At 46.5% G+C, this 24,164-nt stretch overlaps 1 protein-coding gene across 1 annotated transcript in view; it reads right to left on the bottom strand.

The window, feature by feature from the left end:
- The window catches only part of LOC135396402 (glutamate receptor-interacting protein 1-like), a 161,205-nt gene that overhangs the window by 107,816 nt on the left and 29,225 nt on the right, over positions 1 to 24,164 (bottom strand). The window lies entirely within an intron of this gene.

The raw sequence follows: 24,164 nt of genomic DNA, 5'->3' as shown, positions 1-24,164 counted from the left end.
TCTAGAAAATCATACGTTTTTTTTTTTTTTTTCTTGTACTGTCGCAGGCAACTGCCACGTGGGACGTTCCATTTACCTCAAGAACGTTTTAGCCCGCCGTTATTATATCAGGCCCTTCTACCGCTCCTTTATAGATTTTACACCCTTGAACTTCACTGCATAACACTACCTTAGCCACACCCGAATGACGTCGTTCTCTCCCTCGATTTGTTGAAAACGGGAGGTGTACACCTTTCTGTGACGCTTGCGCAGTTAGCCTAATTGTCACAAAAAGCGTACGCCTCTCTCCTTCCGCAAATCAGGAGTACACTCTTAAAAATGAACTTCACCGCATAGCATGATCCTCGCCAACCATCATCTCGAATGATATCGTTATCTGCCCTGATTTGTTGAAAAAGGGAGGCGTACGCCTTTTTTGTGACACTTATGCTGTTCATACTTGTCACAAAAAAGGCGTACTCCCCGCCCCATTTTCAACAAATCATGGCAGATAATTATATCATTCGACGGTTGACTAGGAAAGTGCTATGCGGTGAAGTTCATTTTTAAGAGTGTATCATTCTGTGCAATGGTTGCCCTTCATCGAATTATGTGATGAAGTTTTCCTTTCTTAGTTTGGACAACTTACAATTGAAATACTGTATTGTCAGGCCTGCAATAAGCGAGATTTTGACGACAAACGGCGACAGTTTATCGGCGAGATTTCAGTCATCATCACAAAAGGGTGGGAGAGGTCTCGTTCGATCACCTAAATGCAGCCTTCCTGTCGGAAGGTGGAGGCAAGTTGCCTGGCTTTGGGTCTAATTCATCCTAGACTAATGCGCTGGTATCCCCGAGAGTCCAGGGTCACAACCGCGAGTTGGTGAGCACGGGATGGTTGAGGAAACTGCATGAGGGACTGCATTACTGCGCAGGCGGACATTTCCCTTCTTATCCGCGGTAGATATGTATCTTTATACTCTGACACTCTTCTCTTTTTTCGTATCTAGACATTGATTATACGTATGTAGCTTTGTTGGTATGTTCTATATGTATAGACACATCACCGTAACTATACAGCGTGCGTGTAAAGCAATCCTGTCAGATTTGCTCTCAGTCACTTTGTGTTTTCCTTTCTTTCTCTATGGAGTGTTTGTTTTGGAACGCGGTGAGCTCCATGTAGGAATGACACAAACACATCTAGCCTCCAAACACACACAGAAACAATGAAATTCGTGTTTAAAAAAGGCCTATGTGTGCTCTATATCCTGATTCTGTCTGTCCGCTATTCATGCCCTACTTTCTTCAAGAGTACGTAGAAGAGCACTGTGCATCCCGGCGATAAAGATTCACAAGAACACATGTTCAATTCACATGTTAGACCTGAAGAAGTGCAGCATTCTGCACGAAAGTCTCGTCTGATTAAAATGTAGATGCTCTCAAGCGTCTTCTTTGTCGAAGAGTGTTGGCTGAGGTTCATGCCCTCCCCAGGTGGAGCTTGCTTGGGTTCCTGTATTTCTGGAGTATAGACAGTTCTGGCCCTGTCGAAACTAACCACTCCATATTTCGCTTTTTCGTCTAATATAATCCAATCTAGATTCCGTACGGGACGAGCGTATTTCTATCCCAATGGAATTCTTCGAATCGGGAATTCTGGTACAACTTTTGCCGCTGTGTTTAAAACCCAAGATCATCTATCATCTCGCTTTGTATGTCTGTTTTGGTTAGGGATGTGTCAACCGAATCCGCGAATCCTCGAATCCTATAGGCAGGGATTTGTGATTCGGAAATCCGAATCCAAGTGCCTAAAACTCCGAATCGAATCTTTCGAATCCACCAACCACGTTTGTTTGTTCCTTTTTTAAAATTGGCGCCTCCGGAGTCCGCCGAAAGCCTGATTGGTCGGCGAGTGTTTTCTTGTTTGTTTATTTGTTTACATTGAAAGATTTTAGACAGAAACTCTTGCATTACAAGTTTTAAAGTAACATGGTTTTGCTGTTGATTGTTTATTAGTTCTATGGAAAGAATTCATGCTCGAGAGTTTATGTATTTCCTGCAGTCGCTGAACAACGTGTTAAATAAATTACATTTAAGAAGAAGTATATGGGTATGTTTTCTCCTGAAAGTAACTTAATAGCTGAACTATTGCTTAATTTGTTTTTCGTTAAACGAAGGTATCGAATTCTGCTTCAAAACACTTTTCAGTAGAAGTGTTTTTCCCCCTGGCTTTTTCAACTCTTTTTTAAAGGAGGGAAGAACACCAATCTGCATGTATTTCGTTATGGGTTTAATAGATGTAATATTGTTCTTCTACGCTTCGTAATTCTATTTACAATTTATTGTTCAATTCTTCTCCTTCATAACGTGCGCAGCGTCAATACAAAAACTCACTTTTTTTCGGATACAGGCGAGTAGACGCACCGCCATCCAGATACCTCTATCCATTGTTACGTCATCTGAAGAGTTGTAGCACCCAATCAGACGCCAACGCGGAGGTACACATAACGTTCTGCTTTACACTCTTAAAAATGAATTTCACCACATGGCACGCGCCTAGCCAACCATCATCCCGAATGACAATATTCTCGTCTCTGATTTGTTGCAAACGGGAGGCGGAGCCTATTATGTCGATCATTAATTATGTACCGCATTATGGCTACAAAACAGGCTCCGCCTCCCGTTTGCAACAAATCGGGGACGAGAATATTGTCATTCGGGATGATGGTTGGCTAGGCGCTTGCCATGTGGTGAAGTTCATTTTTTTTGGCTATAGTCGTGACGATGCCCACTTGAGTGCGGCCAACAACGGCAAGCTACCTCGACACCCCCCCCCCCCCCCTCATTTTTAAGAGTGTAAGGCAGAACGTTATGTGTACCTCCGCGTTGGCGTCTGATTGGGTACTACAGTTCTTCAGATGACGTAACAATGGATAGAGATATCTGGATGACGGTGTGTCTACTCGCCCGTATCCGAAAAAAAAAATTGCGTTTTTGTATTGACGCTGCACACGTTATGAAGGAGAAGAATTAAACAATAAATTGTAAATATAATTACGAAGCGTAGAAGAACAATATTACATCTATTAAACCCATAACGAAATACATGCAGATTGGAGTTCTTACCTACTTTAAGAAAAGATTCGAAAGATTCGAGATTTGCAAAATCCGTAGATTCGCAGAACCTTCCCTGGATTCGGATTCAGATTCGGATTGGCAATATTCTGGATTCGTCCCATCTCTAGTTTTGATCCGCAGTCACGGAATAACTTCATAGATAAAAAGCATCCTACACTTCCTCAATAAAATTTTTGTCGGCTTGGCCTAAAACGACTGGAATCTTGTAATCTGCGCGAATTCTATTTTTGGAGCCAACAATACACACGCCTGCTAGCAATCTGGAGATCGCAGTGTTTTGAAAGATACTTCACAGAGTATATTTGCAGTTCGTTCCCGTAAAGGCGAGAATGAACCATTTTCGCTCATGTGTAAATTGTCCTACACAACGAAAAGCCCTTTAATCTCGCGTCCCAAGTTTTCCCGAATCCAGCATAGCACACATATTCGCGGCCAACAAATTTCGCAAATTCCGGGTGGTAAAATTCGTGGCTTTATTGCCTTACTTCGTGATAAGCTCGAGATTGTCGCATTTGATGAAAACGTAATTGCACGTGCTTGTTGTGTAAAGCTGTTCAAACACTTATCAGTAATCTGTACCGACTATGAAGATAAAGTTTGCGACTGCCAGCAGAGTTTTCGTAGGGGCAAATGTTGCTACATTCGCGTGCCCTTAGAATTCGCGAACAATAACAGTAGCATTACAGTTACGTTAACAGCAGCTTTACAGCAATGGCGACATTCCACATCCATCAGTAAGGCGACAGAAGAAACACGGGATACGAAAAAAACCAGGACTAGCCGTGCGGGACATTCCACATCACAGGAATTGCCTTTTTGCACTTATATTTCGCGTGTGCGGAAGATCGCCTTCGAGCAGGCAACCAATTTCGTTCGGAGCGGGAGTGGGGTAATTAGTGTTTCATCCAACAAGTCGCTAGTGCGAATACCGCGTCCGTACAGACTGTGCAACATCTCTGCCGCAAAAGGAAAAAGTGGTCGCACCTCATTAGGCTTAACGCGTCACATTCTGATTAGAAAGTTGGGGTTTCAGTCGAAGCTTCGTGGCCTGCTGGAAAGTGGAATCACTGCCGGTGATGCGGGCAAGCTGTGCCCCTTACTTTCTCAAATCGGGGTGGTTTTTGAAGCAGGAAATATGTGTCTGTACAACGCTCTTCGTAGAGGAGGACTTATGAAGGGAAACATTTAATTGCTCGAACCGAACTCGAAATTCGGATTTTCAGCAACGTGAATGTTAACAACTAATTTGTGGAACTAGGAATGGGTAAACATCCCACAAATGAGACTTCCAACCATGTATGATCCAAACTAGTTGGGCTGCATGAAGGCTTGTATCATAATAAACGGAGTAGTTATATAATATATGATATGATGATATAATACTACGAAGTATTAAAAGACATTGCATAAAACAAAACTGCAATGATCGTCTGCGTGCTTAGAAGTGCAAAACGCATTAGTTAAAGCCTATATGTGCAGTAACCTTTTGGGAGAGGTTTCCGCCTAACAACAACAACAAATAAATCGTGACTGTGACAGGGGGTTTTCACCCATATGTTTTCTATGTTGTGATACGTTCATGCAAAATGCGTATTTTTTAAATGTGTTCTAACGGATATCCTAACGTTTCTCCACACATTATCAGTCACAATGATACAATTTCTGATCGTCATATAATATGACAGCTGCATAAAACGTCATATTTCGGCGCCATTTGAACCATTTTTTAATGTTCGCCATTCCCTTTATTTTGTAACTGCTCACGTTATTTCGAAAGGGAGGTCATCGCCCCCCCCCCCCAAAAAAAAAAAAAAAAAAGAAAAGAAAACGTGTTCTAGCTACGGATCTGCCGCGCTGCTTTTAGGCTGATTCGTACTACGAAATCAGTGGATTCGGCAAGCACACTGTGATAGTACCCAGAAGCAACTTCTCAAAACAGAACGCGCAACAAGTAGTCAGCGAATTCAATTTGTGCTTGTAAAAATAAGTGAATCAAAGTATTGCAGACTGTGAGCGCTGTCATCGAAGGCAACCAATAGCACAGCGAAGAGCTGTCTGTACATATGGCGTGGATGAGCTGGGTAGAATAACATCCAGCGACACCGAGCACATTTTCGCGGTACACGGCCTCCGTAACCGGCAAAACAGGAAGTTTTTAATCGTCTCATGTAAAAATGCATGTAATCCATGTAAATGTAAAAATGCAATGTATGTGTGTGAACTTTTTAAAACATGAGTGTGAACGAACGTTGAACGAACGCTCCAACTGCCAATAAGGAACGTACATTTTCATTTGTACATCGTTTCTTGGACAATTATCTTGGACAATTTCTTGGACAATTATGGTATACGCAAAAGCTTCCAGAGCAAGCTTTCCCGGCAACATAATATTTCTGCATATGTTGTGCATATTTGGACGAATGGCGCCGCATATCTGCATGAATATTTTGGAAGAGTTTTGCGCATAAAGTCCAGGGCCCTATAGTTATAATATAGTTCATTATTTGATAAAAGAAAACAGAAACCGTGGCCTAAATATTCACACGTTGCAGGTCACGAAATATACGGTGGTTTTTCGAAGGCCGCATTTCCATATCTCGCTTAGTTGAGGTAATTAAGGCAGACACGCGTGATCTTCCAGAAAATCTTGTTCCGTGTGACGTGAAACATTTGCTCATCGTCAGTGAATTGAGAGCGTTGCTGCTGGACAGCCTCAGCCGGGACAGAATCTAAGACTGCAAAACGCCGACGAGAGATTACCTTACAATACCAAAATGCACGCAAAATACTCCGATGAAGTTCATAGACAATTCTAGCTTGCTCGCTTAATAGGTGGCTCTCTCTCTCTCGACGACCAACCTCTCTCCTATGACGTTAGCTGTTTCAGATACTTTTCACTGTTAGTTTTCTTTTGACGTCTCTTAAAACAGTCGTCGGTCGACTTTATTTCGGTTACACGACGCTAGTGACGCTAGAAAAAGTGCATCACGACACTAAGAGAACCGAACCCGAATATGCGATGAAAGATGAAAGTCACTGAAAAGGTTAGCCAGCTGTAGGACTCGAACCCACATCTTCTGGATTACCGGTCCAGGGCTCTACCAAATACGCGGTCTGAATATGCGGTTCTTTTTGTCGTTTGTCACAGAAAGCACGAGGCTTTGCTGAATAAGCTTTTGTACTCTTATGAGACGTCTGTGCAGTGAACACTGGCGCATAAGTGTCCCTTCTACGTCGTTCCTGCGCACACTCTTAAAAATGAGGGGGGGGGGGGGTGTCGAGGTAGCCAAAAAAAAGGAAACGAAGGTGGGAGAAAGGGGAGTTGATCGGAGATCGGAGATACGGAGATCTGGGTCCACCTTGCACTCTTAAAAATGAACTTCACCGCATGGCACGCTCCTAGCCAACCATCATCTCGAATGATATCGTTATCTGCCCTGATTTGTTGAAAACGGGAGGCGTACGCCTTTTCTGTGACACTTATGCTGCTCATAATTGTCACAGAAAAGGCGTACGCCTCCCGTTTTCAACAAATCAGGGCAGATAACGATATCATTTGAAATTACGGTTGGCTACGAACGTGCTATGCGGTGAAGTTCATTTTTAAGAGTGCAAGGTGGACCCAGATCTCCGTATCTCCGATCTCCTGATTTGTAGAAAGCGTACGTCGTAAAGCGTACATAATTGTGTAAGCGTCACAAAAAGGCGTACACTCTTAAAACAGAACTTCACCACAAAGTACGGTGAAGCACAGCCATTTCTGGCAATGATACCGTGATTCATACCGTCACTCCTGATTTGTGGAAAGAACGGGGCGGGGCGTACGCAATTTTGTTACGAGTAACGTAGCTGCATAAGTGTCACAAAAAGGCATACTTCCGTTTTTAACCAATCGGGGGACAGAACGGTGTCATTCGGGGTGATGTGGTTGGCTAAGAACGTGCTATGCGGTGAAGTCCTATTTTAAGAGCGATCGAACCACACTACATTCCGATGAAAAAATTTGTGTTTATTGAATCGAAATACAGAGCTTTCTTTTTTCTTTTTCCTTTTTTTCTTACCCATTAGCCAGCGTGATGGACGCACACTATCGAGCGCGTGCCCCCATATTTGAATTTCCAGCCCGCATTCCTTCTGAGGATCCTTCGACCATGTTTGAACGATGCTCTTTTTTCCCTTGAGCTTCCTTGAAAGTGCGGTCGGTGGATGCAAACGACGTCGTGTTACTGGCGGCCCACCAATCATTAATTTCCGGCTCGGCGAACTTCGCGAAACATGCAGGGAGTCATTATACGAGCTGTTCTTCGCCTTATACCCTCGGTGCGCAAAAAAATACCCGCGAAAAAGTGCGAGGCGAGGATAAAAGTGCGGAATACAAACTTGAAATTCGCACCTGTGGGAGGAAATGAGGTGTGAACGGTGTCGTCATATACACGTTCGGAGTACGGGCTGATTGCAGACGACAGAGTGCAAAAAGAGTAGACACTCCGCGGACGTCGCGAGCGTTTTTGTCTGTGATGACGAAAGAAATGTTACACGACACATGGTCCCAAGAAATCACGGACAGTTCTCTTTTCGTTTGACCCGGCTTTGTTTTTCCGTTCCAGCTCATTTACCGACCCCTTTGCCTTCTGCGCATAACATTCGCTCACGCTACAAACCAAACACGTGGTCGTATACAGTGATACAAGCTCATTGAAACCTGCCCAAGACCGTTTGAACAATAGAAATGTCGATGTCGTGCAGGCGCTGGATGTTTGGGAACCCAAGGCGAGACGCAAAGTTTTCAGCATCTGAGTTGTGCTATGCAGACAGTAGTGCTATGTGAGTTGTGCGTGCAGTGCAGTGAGTTGCGCAACGCAGTGAGTTGTGCTATGCAGGGCTCGTGCGCGAGGGTTATCGAATTCCTTGTTCTGGTTTCCACATTTTACTTCGTCGTCGCGTTTTCTTGTGCTTTCAGCAGTTCGGGGGGTCGCGATGGATGGGTGAGGGTAGCTTTCCTTTCGGTCTGGGAGGAGCAGAATTCGTCTAATCTCACTTTATTATCGCACAATTTCAATCCAATTGTTGCGCGATCCGCACATCAGCCAATGCGCAGGAAGACGGAGACGAAAAGTCCGTCCCGTTTAGGTGAAGAAGCGCTTCAATGACCAAGTATCGGGATGATCGAGTGGCCCCAAAAGAACTTCCAGGGTTAACGGGCTGGTGATGATCTTGGTCGTAGCTAGGTGCAACCAGGTCGATTTTTTCGGCTGCAGAAGGCAAATGGGTTGGTAAATGAGCCGATGCACGGGCGATTTTTTCGGGCAAGATCTCGGCGAAGGCGCGAGGGCGACAGGAGCGGCGTCATAGTTTCTTGGGTGCATGTGAGCAACGTCACGTCTTCTCGTGCACTCGTCTACCGCCGACAGATTCTGTGCGCGCTCCACAAAATTTCTCCGACGAGAAACTGCGTCTGCTAGCTGCGCTGCGTTCAGCGCCATCCTCCGTCGCGTGTTTGAGTAACTTCATCGTCACTTCAGACCGGATGCGCTCGGCATTTCTTCCATGATATCTCGTTGGCGCGTGCTTTCCTCCTCGCTCTCCTTTGCCGACATCTCGCCAGATGAAGTCGCTCGTGCGGATACCCCCCCCCCCTTAAAAAAAAAAACGTGCTGGGAAACAAACAAATAGACGACACAACACACAGCACAGACCGACGAATATTTTATTGGCAGACCTGCTAACCTGAGCCAGCAACGCCCTCGGAAGTAAGTGGTGGCAAAAAAAAAACAAAAAAAAAAAAGAGAGAGAGAGAGCCCTGAACGGAGGAAGAACTTTGGGGTAATTACGTATACGCATAAAGCCTCCCATAGGATTAAGAAAGTAGCAAGCGAGTGCAATGTTGATGTGGTCTTCCGTAAAAAGCTAGGGTTAAGATCACTGATTAGGAAGGTATACCAGGATCAGTTACCTGGGTGCTCTATAAATCATGAAAATCGAAACACAGGTTTTTGGATTGTAGAGTCGGGGTTGTGTATCTTATTCCGTTTAGCTGCGGGCGTGAATATATAGGGCAAACGTCCCGGTGTATTAATGTTCGGTTAAAGGAGCATTACTATTCGGTTAACGTGGGGTATGGCAACTTGACTGAACATTTAAAAAGTTGTCAGGGGTGTGTTGCTCATTTCCATGAGACCAAAATTTTATAGAAGAGTAATAAGGTCGGTGCATATCATGAAGCAACACAGATATTTAAAAAATGCGGGGAACAGGTGCGTGAGTGTGCCTTCAGTGCTGCTAACTGATCCAGTCGAGGAATTTATGAAAGTTGATAACAGATGGGGCCTCTTGATAAGTCTTGTGCTTTCGAAAAGATAAAGGCACTAGGCAAGCTTGAGGATGTAAAAGGCTAACATTGCAGAAGAGTGCGTTGCTGGCTCAGATTATTTAAGAAGCAGGTCTGTCAATAAAATCTTGTTCGTCAGTCCGTGCTGTGTGTTGTGTCGTCTTTTTGTTTGTTTCCCGGCACGGGGTTTTTTCCCGCTTTTACAGTATGAACTACCGAACCGTCCAATTTTTAACCATTTGCAAACACGATCACGGCCACTGAATGATAACGTAACATCCAGCCAGCAGCGCAGAGTAATGGATGCTTCCATAGCAATTTGAAGAAGCTCGCAGTTTGGCGATGGAGCCCAAGTTCAGAAATGCCTTCAAGTGCAGCCTCTGCGTCAGACACAAAAAACACCTCTACAGTGGGCGTCGTATTCCAGTACCTTCCAAATGCCGTGAGTCTACGCTGCTGGAGACATACCACCGGCCGCGATACCATCCGCCCCGGCGTACCGGCGATACCATCATCTGACACGTAAAAAGCGGACGATGAGTTGAACTAAGTAACTAAGTGAACTAGCGTGTAGTTTCCTCCTTACCTCTGTGGACACTCCCAACATCGGCAATCGCGACCTCTGTCCCCGGAATCAAGAACAAGAAAAAAGAAGTCCCAGTTTCTGTTTTGAGGCAAGCGACACTAGAAATGATGAGCGCGGTATAGTGCACAACTCATTCTGCTGTCTTCACCGATGGGTCTTCCACTCAAGAAGGTTCATCCTCCGCTTTCGTCGTGCCAGAGGACTGAGAGGAGTCTCTGTCATGCGGATATAAGCTTTCGCACCGCACATCATCCACCTGTGCGGAGCTACGCAATTCTCTTTTTCATGAAAAAGCTATTGGAGTGTCACTTTCAACCCCGCCCCTGGGTGATCTATACTGATTCTGAAGTAGCGCTACAGTGTATTGCAAGCAGGGGCATTCGAGGCTCCTTGGCATGCATCAATCGCTACTGACATGCTGGAACTTTACAAGCGACTACACGAACAGGGACACCGACTGGTTTTAGCGTGGATCCCTGGCCACATCGGTATTCGTGGCAATGAAGACGCAGATTTAATAGTTGCTGAAACCCACCGCCGTCGACATACGATCTCCATCATATTACCAAAAGGAGATAGACGATCTTACCTGTCGGCGCTTGCATCAGCAAGGGCCGCCCATCAATGGCGTCAAGACATCCCGGAAGGATCCCTCCTCCACTCAGTAGATCCCACACTGTCCTTCATAATGCCGTTTACCCTTCGTCGGACCATTACGTCTATCGTCCGTCTACTTCGTTTGAACGTCGCATTCACCCCACACTTTCGCCACAAGCTGGGTTATAGTAACACAATGCTATGCCCTTGCTGTAATACTCCAAGTACCGTCCAGCACATCCTCATCGACTGTCAGAAGTATTTCACTGAGCGACGCGCCCTCCAGCGCCAACTTGAAGCCACTGGGACACCCTCACATGCCCTTCCTCAACTGTTTGGGCCTTCGGTCAATCCTGCGCATCAGCTACGAGCTCTTCAAGCCCTCATCTCCTTCTTAGCAGCAACAGGGCTCCTGCGTGAACTCTGAACATTCATCATCATTCACCATCTTCTCCCCCTCAAGCATTGGGATGGGGTGCCGTCTCTGCGGCGAAACATCCCACTACATCATCATTACTTATTTGTTGTTGTTGTTGTTGTTCCATTATACACAGACGACATCAAAGTGCTGCGTAGACGGCTGGTCTACAACTAAGGTAACTGAAACATGTTCCGGATATTCTTTAACTTCATTTTAGCGCCGCGAAGCAACTGTTGCTATGAGCGGCGTACAGACGTGGACAGGTGGAGAGAGGACAACAGGAAGGAGTGGGGGTAGGGGGTTAGTATGCGTCCTTGCCGGCATCCGTCTGGAAAGTCTGCAGGAAAAGCCAGGGAGAACCTCAGACAGCACAGCCGGTGCCAGGATTCGAGCCAGCGTCACCTCCCAGTCTCGGTGTGGAAAGCTATGCCACAGGAGCTGGTGTCTGGGATATGAAGGTATACTGGAATCTGCAATTTTGTCTAAAAGAGTTCCGTGACACTGTGCAGAGACGGTCGACTCGGGAGTGGCACATTGGAACCGCACGGCAGGTAAGACCATATGGTGACGTGCGGGGCCATATCTGCTGACCGTGGCGATATACTACTGTGATGTAAATGAAGCATGATATGTGGACGTCACGAATACAGGTGAACCGTCATTTGGTACACAGTGGTCATGTGCTGAGAAAAAGTCGCGTCTCTATATAGCGGCGAAAGCTATCACACACCGTACGCTGCGCAGCATGTGAAGTGGGGGAGCGGCACGATCAAAGTACCGACGGCGGGAGGTACACCCATCAGAGATGCACGGGTACGCGTATATGAATAACTTGAGAGTTATCGTTCATTGAAATGTCAGGATGTAGCCTAGACACAAAATGTGTTCCTCCTAGTGTTGTCCTGCAGTGGCAAGTTTTGAGGATGAAGTCCACTTGGGCAGTCCCAAGGGAGGCTGGGGAGCATCGCTCCTCGCCCGGCCACTATACCGCTGTGCTGCATACATAATTGGTGTCCCGGGCGACAACCAGGTTTGCTGGAGCCACATTTTCGCCGCTTAATTGATCAGAAGTGGACGAGCTCCCTGAAGTGGAGGGTACACACAGGGGTCGTGAGCATGTCAATGGCAGCGTTTATGTAAAGCAGCATGTCATGCTGGGCTGTTCTATCCTCGAAGGATATGCATCGAAGATTTAAAAAATCCAGAGCAAAACAAAAAACCTTGAGGGACACTCTGTTCTACTCTACTCTACTGCTTCAATAAATCATGACACACTCTTTGGAGCTTGTGGTCGCTCGTTCAATACCAGCACCCCTCTTGGAAGCCTAGTCTGCTATGCAATATAAGAACGTTTCGTCGGATATAGGAAGGCGCGTGCTACAGGTTCCAAAAATCATGTGATGGACGAAGACAGTCAAAGGGTGAAGACCGCGGATAAACACATAAGTACTTCTCTGTGTCACAACTGCTTCTTGTGTTGCAATAGCCCATCAAGACTGGTGAGCTTCTCTCATTGGCACATTTGCTCGATGAATGACAAAACTGAAGTTGTACCTTGTACAAGTGCATGTATTTAGCGCTGATACCGAGCCTCAAACTGCAGTTTGAAAGCTCTTCGCCTGCGGTTTAACGAATCCAGTTGAAACCTCAATGACAAACCCGCCATAAACATAAGTAAACCATCATCAAGTGGTTGTCTCATTCCAAAATGCTGAGATAACACGCACCCAAGGTTCCTTTCATCCTTGCTATGTTGTTTGCCCTAGAGCGTAAACTTTGAGGCTTTTTTAAAAAAAATCACCTGTATACCTTTCACAATCTCAAAATGGAACAGCAGCTTACCACCTTCTGTTGTCCCAATATCCAATCCAGAGCTGCTTCATGTGATATATTTTGTCATTGAGTGCATGAGGCGCCCCTTTTGCGCTTAAGGTATAAGTAAATAAATAACTTTATAGATATCATTCTATACATGCGATTCACAGAACTACCAATTCTACCGGCAACCTTAAATATTATTGGACAGATTGTAATGCATAATTAAAGCGCGCCGGGTTCGAATCCGGGTACTGTCTTGCTGTTTTCCCTGGGTTTTCCTCAGACTTTTTAAGGCAAATGTTCCCTGTGAAGTCGGCCCAGAACGCACGGTACCCCCCTGTGTGTTGCCCGTCCGAGCGTGACTGACTACGGCAGGCAGTTCCACCACCGCCGCTATTGAACGAGACATAAATTTCAAACATAAAACACACATAAAAGACACTTTCAGACATAAAACATAAAACACATTTTCTCTCTTTTATTTTAAAATCAGAGTGGATGAATCCACATTTTGTGGAACTACATCTCCATATCTTCCTTCAAACACCAAATCATCCACACCGGGCTTCCACAACCACGACCCTGTTTTTAAAATGCCCTCACGCTTCCCAAACCGGCCTCGGTGGATCAGTAGCGTGTATAGTACCTACTGATCTTAAGGTTACGGGTTCGACACCGGCCGAGGGCGCCAAAAACTTTTTGGACACACCATCCTTCTCAAAAGAAGTCAAATGCCGTGTTCCGTGTGCTGAGGTTTTGGACGCGTTAAAGAACCCTCAGTTGGGCAATATTAATCCACAGAGAGACCAGTGTGGCGTCGCCATGATCACAGATGTCTCGCGACGTAGGGCCACCAATTCCCAAACTCGAACGGCAAAACGCGTCGTTGCCCATTGCCATTCTATCGCAACCAGCTAGGCTGTGAGGCTAGCCCTATGTGCAACGAGTGTGGTGTACTTGCCAACGTAGAGCACATACTCCTCCGCAGTCGGACCTATATCAACGAGAGGCGTACACTGCAGCCACAACTTGCCACCCTTGGCTGCCGCCCCTTCAACTTGTCGAGCATCCTAGGCCCTTGGGACACCGCGGCCCACTCCAGGGCGGCCTTACGTCATGTAGTTGGGTTTTTTGAGGCGACTGGCCTAATAAAGGACTCATTGTGACCTCAACAGCACTCTCGGACATTCCCACCATCACGGTCACGATCAGGATCGCCATCGCCGCTCTCATCATCGTCATCGCTCATCATCGTCATCACTCAACATTGTCACCACTCATATTAGATCCCCTAGCTATGGGGTAGCGTTCCACTCCTAGAGTGGAAAACCTCCCCACTTCATCGTCAGAATATATCTGTTGTTGTTGTTGTTGTTGCCCATTTCCTTTCGACGCAAACCTACTCGGTAAGCATGCACACGGGAAAGCATTTGCTATTTCCTGAAAACACATTCAAAATGCACTATGTGACGTCACGCATTGCAGCCTTGCCCGTGCATCCCATATAGACATCTCTCACCTCCACGATAGTGCAGTTCGGCCGAACGAGACGTCCCAAGTATCCTCATCGGGCAGCACCAGTATTTCGTAGCATATCTTGGGCAATTCTTCGAAGCGCTCCGTGTAGCACGTAGCACGCAGTAACACCACCGTACCCTTTGGAAACTCGTAACATATCTGCGGCTCAGCTCCTCAAGAATTTCTCTCTTGCGCCGTCTGATGAGATCCCAGACTCGAGGGGTCTGTCCTTCTCCGCTCCCCTCTATTTTTCTTACGAATGGAGCCGCTGCCTTTTTATATAACCTCGCTTGTTAGGGCCTAAATTCGAGACAGCTCCACGCCGTTGTTATGGCTGTTACAACTGACGCAGTAAAAACAAAGAAAAAAAAGAAAAAAACGGTGGCATGGGCCTGTGCCACTTGTGGTACGGTGTCGTTTCTTTTATATTTGATGTTTTTGTAGCCCGCATTGGACATACTTATTTCCTGGTTTGTGCACCTAATATTACTGTTCTGCGTTACATTGGACAATACGAGTATTATTGTCTGTTTGATCTTCTGTAGAAGGCTATGTGGCATCGATAAAATAAGATTAAAATGAAAAAGGTTCCATTTTCCGAGGCACCTCGAATGGATGTGCTGTCATTCGAAATGTTGTTCCACCCATGACGTAAAGGATACGGCTGGAATGTGCAAACTATACACGAGTCCTAAAGATAACATCTCCATATTTTTATTTCATTTCCAATTCTAATTCCAATTCCAATAATTGTGCCAGAAGCTGTTGCGATTGAAAACAGTGTTGGGGGTAGTTCCTTACAAGTAACTCGTTACAGTGACTATATCGTTTGGGTGAGTTTGTGAATTGGGGTAGGTTCCAAGTTCTTTTTGTAGGATTCTGGTGCACAAACAACACGTGCTGCGTCTCCAATGAGTCGACCACTTACGCGCTGATTGGACATGTACTCTGAGCCTCGGGTGGCATTCATAAAGGTATATGGCTTCTTTTACCAGCTCCCGTGGCCTATAGTGGCTACGAGATGGAATTCCACGCAGAGACTGGTAGGTGTGCCGGGTTGGAATCCGGGTGCCGGCCGGCTGTGTTGCCTGGGCATCTTCCCTGAGTGGCCTATATATCACTAGCGGTGGCCTACACTCTTAGAGATGAACTTCACCGCATAGCACGTTCCTAGTCAACCAAAATCTCGAATGATATCGTTATCTTCCCTGATTTGTTGAAAACGGTAGGCGTATGCTTTTTTGTGACACTTATGCAGAAATGTTAATTGTCACAAAAAGGCGTACGCCTCCCGTTTTCCACAAATCATGTGAGAGAACGATGTCACTCGGGATGATGGTTGTCTTGGGGCGTGCTATGTGGTGAAGTTCATTTTTAAGAGTGTATTTTATTTTACTGAAGATCAGTATAATTCTTATGTTTCAAAGCTATTATGAAACGTCTTTCACCTCTCGTTGGGACATAAGGATGTGAACTGATTACTCAGAGGTCAAGAAGTAAAGAGTACTTATTACGTAGCAACTAACTTGAAAGTAGCTCGTTACTTTTCCAAAATAACCAGGAAGCTTCTAGTTCGCCCCACTAACTTGTAACTTCGTTAGCGGTTGATATTATCTCCAGATTTCCTAAAACTGGGAGCCTTACGCCTTTTTTTAGCACTAGTGCATTCGTGTTAACTGTCATAAAAAGGCGTATACGTCTCGATCTTTCCGCAAATCAAAAGTGATTGTGTGGGTTGGCTGGTCTTGAGCGTGTTATGTGGCGAAGCTAGTGCCCTTTTAGGAGTAAGAAGTTCTTCATATTTGGGAAGCTTATGCCGAATTAGATGCTAAGGATGAAGCGACATCCAAATCCAACCATTCGAATACTACCGATACAGGCCTTTCTCCCCGATGGTCTACTGTCTTCCCTTTTCATCCCGCTTTGGGAAACCCATGTTGACGGCGATGACGTTGGCCGCACAGAGACAATGCCGCCGGCGCAGAATTTCTAAACTTGGAGGGGGGACGGGGGATTTAATCGCAAAAAGAAAGAAGAAAGGGGAAAGATAATGGGGGGAAGGTCAGCCAGGCAGCATGCCGGCTTGCTATCCCCCCCCCCCCAAGGAAAAAAAAAACCCTTGGGCTCCTGCCAATATCTTGTATACAACCATACCTCTGCAATCAAGAACGTCGTTCTGCATATTCACCGCCTATTTATGTCATTTATAATTATCAACCATTGCTGTCATGAGTGGTAGGACTTTTTTTTTTGCTTGGGAACTACAAGCGTATACGAAGAGGGGAGTCAAGTCCTGTAGATTACATAAACAAAATACAGTGGTATCAATGGTATCAATCACATGGTACCTGAGGAAGCGTGGACCTCCACGCGAAAGCTTGTACAAATTAAACTTAAACAAAAATCTTCAGTGTCGGTCTCTGTATATTGGGAACTACAAGAAAAAGTGGCAAGACGTGTGAGGAACAGTAAGTGAATTATTCATACAGTGCGCAGTGCTGGTCTAGTCCTCTCTGTCAATAAAAGGTAAAAGACGGAAACCTCGTTCGTGTGAAAATGAGCTCTTTGGAGCACATCTTATACCCCTGGAATTCTCTAATGAGCAAGGAACGATCTACAAAAGCAGTCGCCCTTGCGAAGAAACGAAATATGGAATGCGCTGTGTTGTCAGTTATACTATACATGAAGAAAAAAGAAATTGCACTCTGAGCCTCGTCGGATAACGTTGCCGCTATGGGCGGAGAGGGTGTGAAGGGGAAGTCATCAGGGTCACATTCCTTTCATTCCATTTATAGCGAGCAATTTTCGAGGTACTTTTCATCTTACACTCTTAAAAATGAACTTCATCGCGTAGCACGCTTCTAGCCAATCATCATCTCGAATGATATCGTTAGCTTCCCCGATTTGTTTAAAACGGGAGGCGTACGCCTTTTCTGTGACGCTTATGCTGTTCATAATTGTCACAAAAAGGCGTACGCGCCCCGTTTTCAACCAATCGGGGAAGCTAACGATATCATTCGAGATAATGATTTGCTAGGAGCGTGCTATGCGGTGAAGTTCATTTTTAAGAGTGTAAGGCGAGTTGAGGTGTTCTTACACTCTTAAAAATGAACTTCACCGCATAGCACGCTCCTAGCCAACCATCATCTCGAATGACATCGTTATCTGCCCTGATTTGTTAAAAACGGGAGGCGTAAGCCCTTTTTGTGACAGTTATGAACTGCATAAGTGTCACAAAAAAGGCGTACGCCTCCCGCTTGCGGTGAAGTTCATTTTCAAGAGTGTACCATACATAATCCTACACTCTTAAAAGAGAACTTCACCGCATAACACACTCCTAGCCAACCATCATCCCCAATGAAATCGTCCTCCCCAACGATTTGTTGAAAACGAGAGGCATAGGCCATTTTGTAACACTTATGCAGTTATGTTAATTGTCAGTACCGCACTTTCCACAAATCAGGAGTGATGACGGTATCATTCTGTGCAATGGGTGGCCCGCAACGTGTTACGTGGTGAAGTTATGCTTTAAGAGTGTACGAGCGGGCGAACGCCTTTTTGTGATAATTAACACAAAAAGGAGTACGTCTCTCGTTCAAAAAAAAAAAAAAAAAAAAACAGTGGAGCGAATGGTGCCACTCGGGATGATGATTGGCAAGGAGCGTGTTATGCGGTGAAGTTCTGTTTTGAGAGTGAGGAACGAACATTACGAATGCACCTAAGACAGAACCTATGACGCATGACGTGCATTCACACTAGCGTCTTCGTCCCGGAATATTACAGTGGAGGAAAAAGAAAACAAAAGCACGGGGTGGAAGTTCCGCCGCGTCTTATGTTGAGCGTTCGCATGGCGCCGGAGGTGGCGCGTACAATGCATAGCAGACGACCAGTGGCGTAGCCAGACCTCCAAGGTAGGGGGGTACTCGCCCCATCCCCCCCCCCTCCGCTGACCCTGGGTGCGGCACACACGTGCTTGTGCACACTGCAAAATGCTGTTTGCACGGATTGCGCGGATTGCAGTGCGGATTGCACTGCAAAATGCGGATGAAAAAAAAAAAGAACAAAAATAATTGATTTGGACGTTCACAATACGATTACATGTATAGGCTGTCATGAGCAATGAGGTGGTGTCGCCAGATTGGAAGTATTTTGAAAAGGTCATACTTTGAAAACCATTCAAGAGTGCTGCATAGATGGACGCCATGAACTACAAGAACTTCAGCGGTCGTCACACTGATCCCCCCTCCCCTCCCCCCCCTCCCCCCACACATACGAGTGTTCTCCTCGGATTTGCACGATTGGTGTGGGTCGGTCCGTGGCAGGTAGGGAGGGGGGGGGGGGGCATCTTGTGGCTGAGCTGCAGGATATTCTTCGTGGTTAGAACAGCACGAAAAGACATGATGTCGAGCGCTCACGCTCACGTGGCAGTAGAAAGCTATGACGTTTTGCGCACCCTCCACGAGAGTATGGGGAATGTCGTTTATTCATTCGTTATGGATGGCATAGAAGAATGGGTTAGCTCAGTCAAGGTGGCTCGCACGGCTCCGCATTCTCGGCGAACGTGTCGACCCGCAACAAAATCAAACATGTCTCCATTATGTGACGGAGACACGACGCTATATCAGCTTGCGATCTAGTAGGAGAAACGCTCCCGGCATTGCACCTGAATTTAAGGACGTGATTTATCCGGAAGGCTGTTAGAAGCATATGTTTGCTTTCTGTGGAAGCAATTGCGACAACTCTGGGTGGCCCCGTGCCACTGCGCGTCTCCTATTTTTGTGCGGCTTCGTCTGCGGGAGGGAGGTCTCAAGTCGTTTCCTGCACCTCCTTCCCTCAGAGGAGACGATCGGAACGAGAATGCAGGAGGGGATGAACTCTCCACGAGCGCGGAGCTAAAATAGTCGACACTTTTTTTTCTCTCTCTTATACTGGGTGAAGCGGCGCTAGTGACGTTTCGCGTTTCCGAGTATAGCAGGACGTGCGGGAGTCCTCTTACTCGGAGAGAGAGAAAAAAAAAAGCAAAAAACAAAATAAGAAGGAACAAAGTATATTGTGGCTGTGTTGATACGCGCGGGGGTAGTATATGATGTGCGTTGCCTAAGCTCTGTGATACGTCTTGGTACGCCACACTCTCTTTGTCGCGACATTTCTATGTCGTAATGTATAGACTCACGCTCAAAAAGTCTGGATTATTGTGAAGTAGAATGTAACGTCGCACAATCACAAATTATGCTTAGAAGGGTGGATTGCTGATAACTTGGTACATCGCATTTTGAAGCGACGAAGACATGCACAGGACAGTTTACTAAGGGTACGCCAGTCCGTCTTCTCCGTCTCTTGTGTCTCCTGCGCTGATCCTTCTACAGGGACTGATCCTTCTATTCGTCATGGAAAGTACGTCACACCTCTTCCGAAATGACTAAGGGGAATCAGTTGCCCCAGCAGACCGATTGCAGCGCTAGGGAACAGGAACATGTTACGTGGTATTTATCGGGTTAGCAACGGAGGGGCTGCGGGGCTGCAGAAGAAAGTGCGCGTTGTGCATTTTCGCGGCGTGACAGTGCTGTATGCCAAATGAATGTGACAAAGCGAACCCGTACGTATGGACTGCATTTTCAGGGTCAAAATCACACGGTGTCCCAGGTTCTGCGTGCCTCCCAGGGTGTCTTTGGCAGCAGCTAGCTCCGACATGATCGAAATGTATCGAGGTTCATTGTCCAAGACGGCCCTGGATTACGATGCCGCAACAATACCGTTTTTTGTCACTTGCTGCTAGGTGGAACGGGTTGAGCACCGTGGGAGTATCTTCTAGGGCCAACAGTTTCCACACGCGCCGTATTTAAACGACCAAAGGAGCACATTTTTTATGCCCGCAGTACTTCAAGGTGTGTTCACTGTATCACGATGAAGAGCCCGTTCAGCCTCGTGTAGAGGACAATGTCCATGCACAAAGGACAAGTATTCTTGTTTACTGACTAATTCAGGTATAGCATGTAGAACTATCCGCACCGCGTCTTCATCTGGAAAACACTTGGAGTCCGCCTCCAACGCACTTACGCAGTATCATTTTGGTGTCTGTAGGATTTTAGTGTGAGGAGCTACAACGTTAGGCTTACGTAAACCTATCTACTAGCTGGTTCAAAAGAAGAATCGTAGCTTGCCAGAGGTACCGCGATGTCTTGTAACAATACTTCGAACTATGCAGGGGTTCTGCAAGACCTGAATTCCTGTTTATGGATGACACTGTATGTCATCATCGAACCCTGTTGTGCAGGTACACATAGTGAGGATACCACTTTCATACAGCAGCCACCTTTCTCCCCCGGTTTCAACCTCACTGAGCATGCATGGGACGCACTTAGAATATACTTCCTTCAACGACGTCATCATCTTCCAAGAACCCTGTACTGGAGCTCCAGAGAGCACTGGTGCAAGAGTGGGGCTTCATACAGCAATAATTCTTTCATAACGGCAAGAACTCCGTGATGAGTGTCGCTATGTGCACGCTTTGCAAATTGCTGTATTTGCATACAGTCCTGGCTGGGAGCTTCGGGCCTGCAGTATCGTAAAAATAAATAACCTTGTGCTGCGTATGCTCACATACTTCGCTGTGGCTGGTGAGGGCAAACAGAGAGTATACATTGAAAACTCCCTTTACCACACTCTTAAAACAGAACTTCACCACATAACACTCTGGGGGCCATCAGTAAAGGTGGTTCTTTTCTCCTCTCTCTTGAATCCCCGTGGCTTGCCAGTTGTCGGTGATGATGACGGTTGAGTTGTAGGTACTCGACAGCAGACGATATTCAATAGTTGGTAATAGGTTTATTTACAGCAATAGATTTTAAGTGGACAAAATTTACATGATATGGCAAAGTCACTCCGAGCCTCCGAGCAGGTCCGTTTGCTACGGAGTCCGCAGGCCAAGTCCCTCTAATATCCCAAACTCTCCCACTCTCTGGGTTGTTTTTCGTTCCCCAGATGTCCTCCTTTCGCGCTATTCAAACGAACACTCAGCAAAAATATAACAAAACAACACCCCTCGCACAATCGTTAGCTCGACTGACGCAACGTCTTCGAACTCAAAATTTATTACCTCTTCTCGTCGGCTACGGACATGTGCGAGGCGCGGCTCACAGAAACCCGATCCTGCGAGTCTTGGAGTCAGAATCTGGTGACTGCTTCCAGACCACGTGTGTGGGTGGAACAACGGTAAAACCTCACGGTGGCCGGTCGTTTTCCGCGAAGTGCGGGGAGCAGTAAACACAAAAATAATGAGCCATTCGGTCGCAGAGGAAGTTTCCACTTTACACCACCCATTGCACAGAATGATACCGTTATCGCTGATGAGTTGCGGAAAGCGCGGGGCGTTCGCCTTTTTGTGACAATTGATATTACTGCATAAGTGTCACAAAAAAAGGCATGCGCCACCCGCTTTTAACGAATTGGGGGCAGAACAATGTCATTCGGGGTGGTGGTTGGCTAAGAGCGTGCTATGCGGTGAAGTTCTGAACGGCAAGCACTCTCGCCATCACCACCACCCCCACCACCATCTAAACTGTGCCGACATATGTCGGCACAGTTCACTTAGAAGTCCATATGAAGAAGAATGGGTGTCCATATAGGTACTACACTCTTAAAAATGAACTTCACCACATAGCACGCTCCAAGCCAACCATCATCCCGAGTGACATCGTTCTCTCACATGATTTGTGGAAAACGGGAGGTGTACGCCTTTTTGTGACAATTAACATTTCTGCATAAGTGCCACAAAAAGGCGTACGCCTCCCGTTTTCAACAAATCAAGGAAGGGAACGATATCACCCGGGATGATGGTTGGCTAGGAGCGTGTTATGTGGCGAAGTTCATTTTTAAGAGTGTACTTGGGTCCAGGGAGACATTTTCTTCTTCTTGTACGCAAATGAGGATCCACTATTATTTTATTTTATTTTTTATTTTTATTTTCATATCATCCAGAAGTTGAGGACATCGTCGTATCTATGAGTATCAAATGTCTAACTTTTTGGAGGGGAGGCGGGATACATCCATTCAAAAAAGACGGCATTCCTTTCGTAGGCGTTACTATTGCGCAAGTAGGCTTCACCTAACACACGTGTGCGCTAGGTGGAGCCAGCTTAGTGGTACTGTCAGTGTTGGTGGACTGCACGTATGTTTTCGCCTGCACTCTAAAAACAGAACTTCACCGTTTAGCACGCTGTGCGCCAACCATTGCCACGAATTTTATGGAGTATCTTCTTGCTGTATTCCTGTATACGATTATACAGGAAGGGGACGTACGTCCCGTACGACTTTCCAGACGAATGTCGGCACAGTTCCCCCTGAAGTCGGCGCAGGACGCATACTAACCCCTCTGTCCCCCACTCCTTCCTGCTGTCCTCTCTCCATCTGTCCACATCTGTACGCCGCTCATAGCCACAGTTGCTTCGCGGCGCTCACACGAAAAAAAAGGTGACATGTATATATAACATACGGTGTGGTCACGTGAATCAGAAGAGAAGAGGAGGCACAAAAGAGAGAGAGAGAGGGAGGGAGGGAACAACAACAACAACAACATAGATGAATGGATGATGATGATGTAGGGATGTTTCCCTGCGTTGAGTGCAGGACCCTACCCCATTCCAAAGAGGTTCATATGAGAGGATGACGAGGGAAGGAAATCCCTACAGTTCGTGAAGGAGGCCGGTGGCCCTCAGAAAGGAAAAAAAAGCGCCAAGTGCACGGCACTGATGTCCAGGGTTACTCCATGGGCCGAGAACTTTGCAGATGTTGAATGGCCTCTGATCGAGCATTTCAAGTTGACATCTAAAGGCCCGTCGCTCGCATACGTACTGGCTGCAGTCTTCTAAAATGTGTCGGATTGTTGCAGGGAAACCACAAGTTGTACACAGCGCCGTGTTGCTGTGGCCCAGCCTATACCGGAGTGCAGGGGTGAATGCGACGCTGAGTCGTAAACGACGTACGAGAGAGGTAAAGAGGCGAGGGAAACCGCCTGGCATTTCAAATAATAGTGTTGGGTCAACAGCATACAGAAGCGACCACCGGGTGATATCATGACACCATTCCTGATAGGCCCAAGGCGAAGTCAATGCGGACAAGAGGGAGCGTCTATCCCCATTCGAAAGTATGATGGGGACTGCTGAGCGGCGATGGTGAGCCGCAGCAGCTGCTCGATCCGCTACTTCATTGCCTCTTATGCCAATGTGGCTAGGGACCCATTGGAGGGTCAACCGGTGGCCCCTGTCTTCTAAAACCTTGAGCGTCGTCAAGATGTTCACTACCACCGGAGCCAAGGAGCCACGGATGCCCATGTTGTCTATGCACTGCAGCGCTGCCCGCGAATCTGTGCAAACCACCCAGAGGCGGGGGTGGTGATCCAAAATAGAGGGAGGGAAACGAAAAACGGAAAGCACGTAAACTCTGGAAGCTAAACCCCCTGGTGGAAGCATGTAGAAAAAGAATGCCAGGTAAGGTCAAGAAAAGGAATTAGGTTAACCAGGCGCCACAGATGGCACACCACTCTTCCATAAATCAGAAATCGCTCTCCTACGCGACGTCGCAGTTTTGTCTTTCCCTCCCTTCAAATGTTATCTGGCCAGCAATACTGTAACCGCTCCTGCTTTGCGGAAGAAGCAAGGCGCACGCCCTTTTGTGGCAACTAACATATATCGAAATTGCCACAAAAAGTCGCACGCGCTTAGGAGGCCTGTCTGCGTGAGTCGGCCGGCACCATGGACCTCTGAAGATGGACCGAAAGCCAGGAG

The sequence above is a fragment of the Ornithodoros turicata genome, chromosome 6 (genome assembly GCF_037126465.1).
Source record: "Ornithodoros turicata isolate Travis chromosome 6, ASM3712646v1, whole genome shotgun sequence".
Taxonomy (NCBI): Eukaryota; Metazoa; Arthropoda; class Arachnida; order Ixodida; family Argasidae; genus Ornithodoros; species Ornithodoros turicata.
This window is presented reverse-complemented; position numbering and strand designations above follow the sequence as displayed.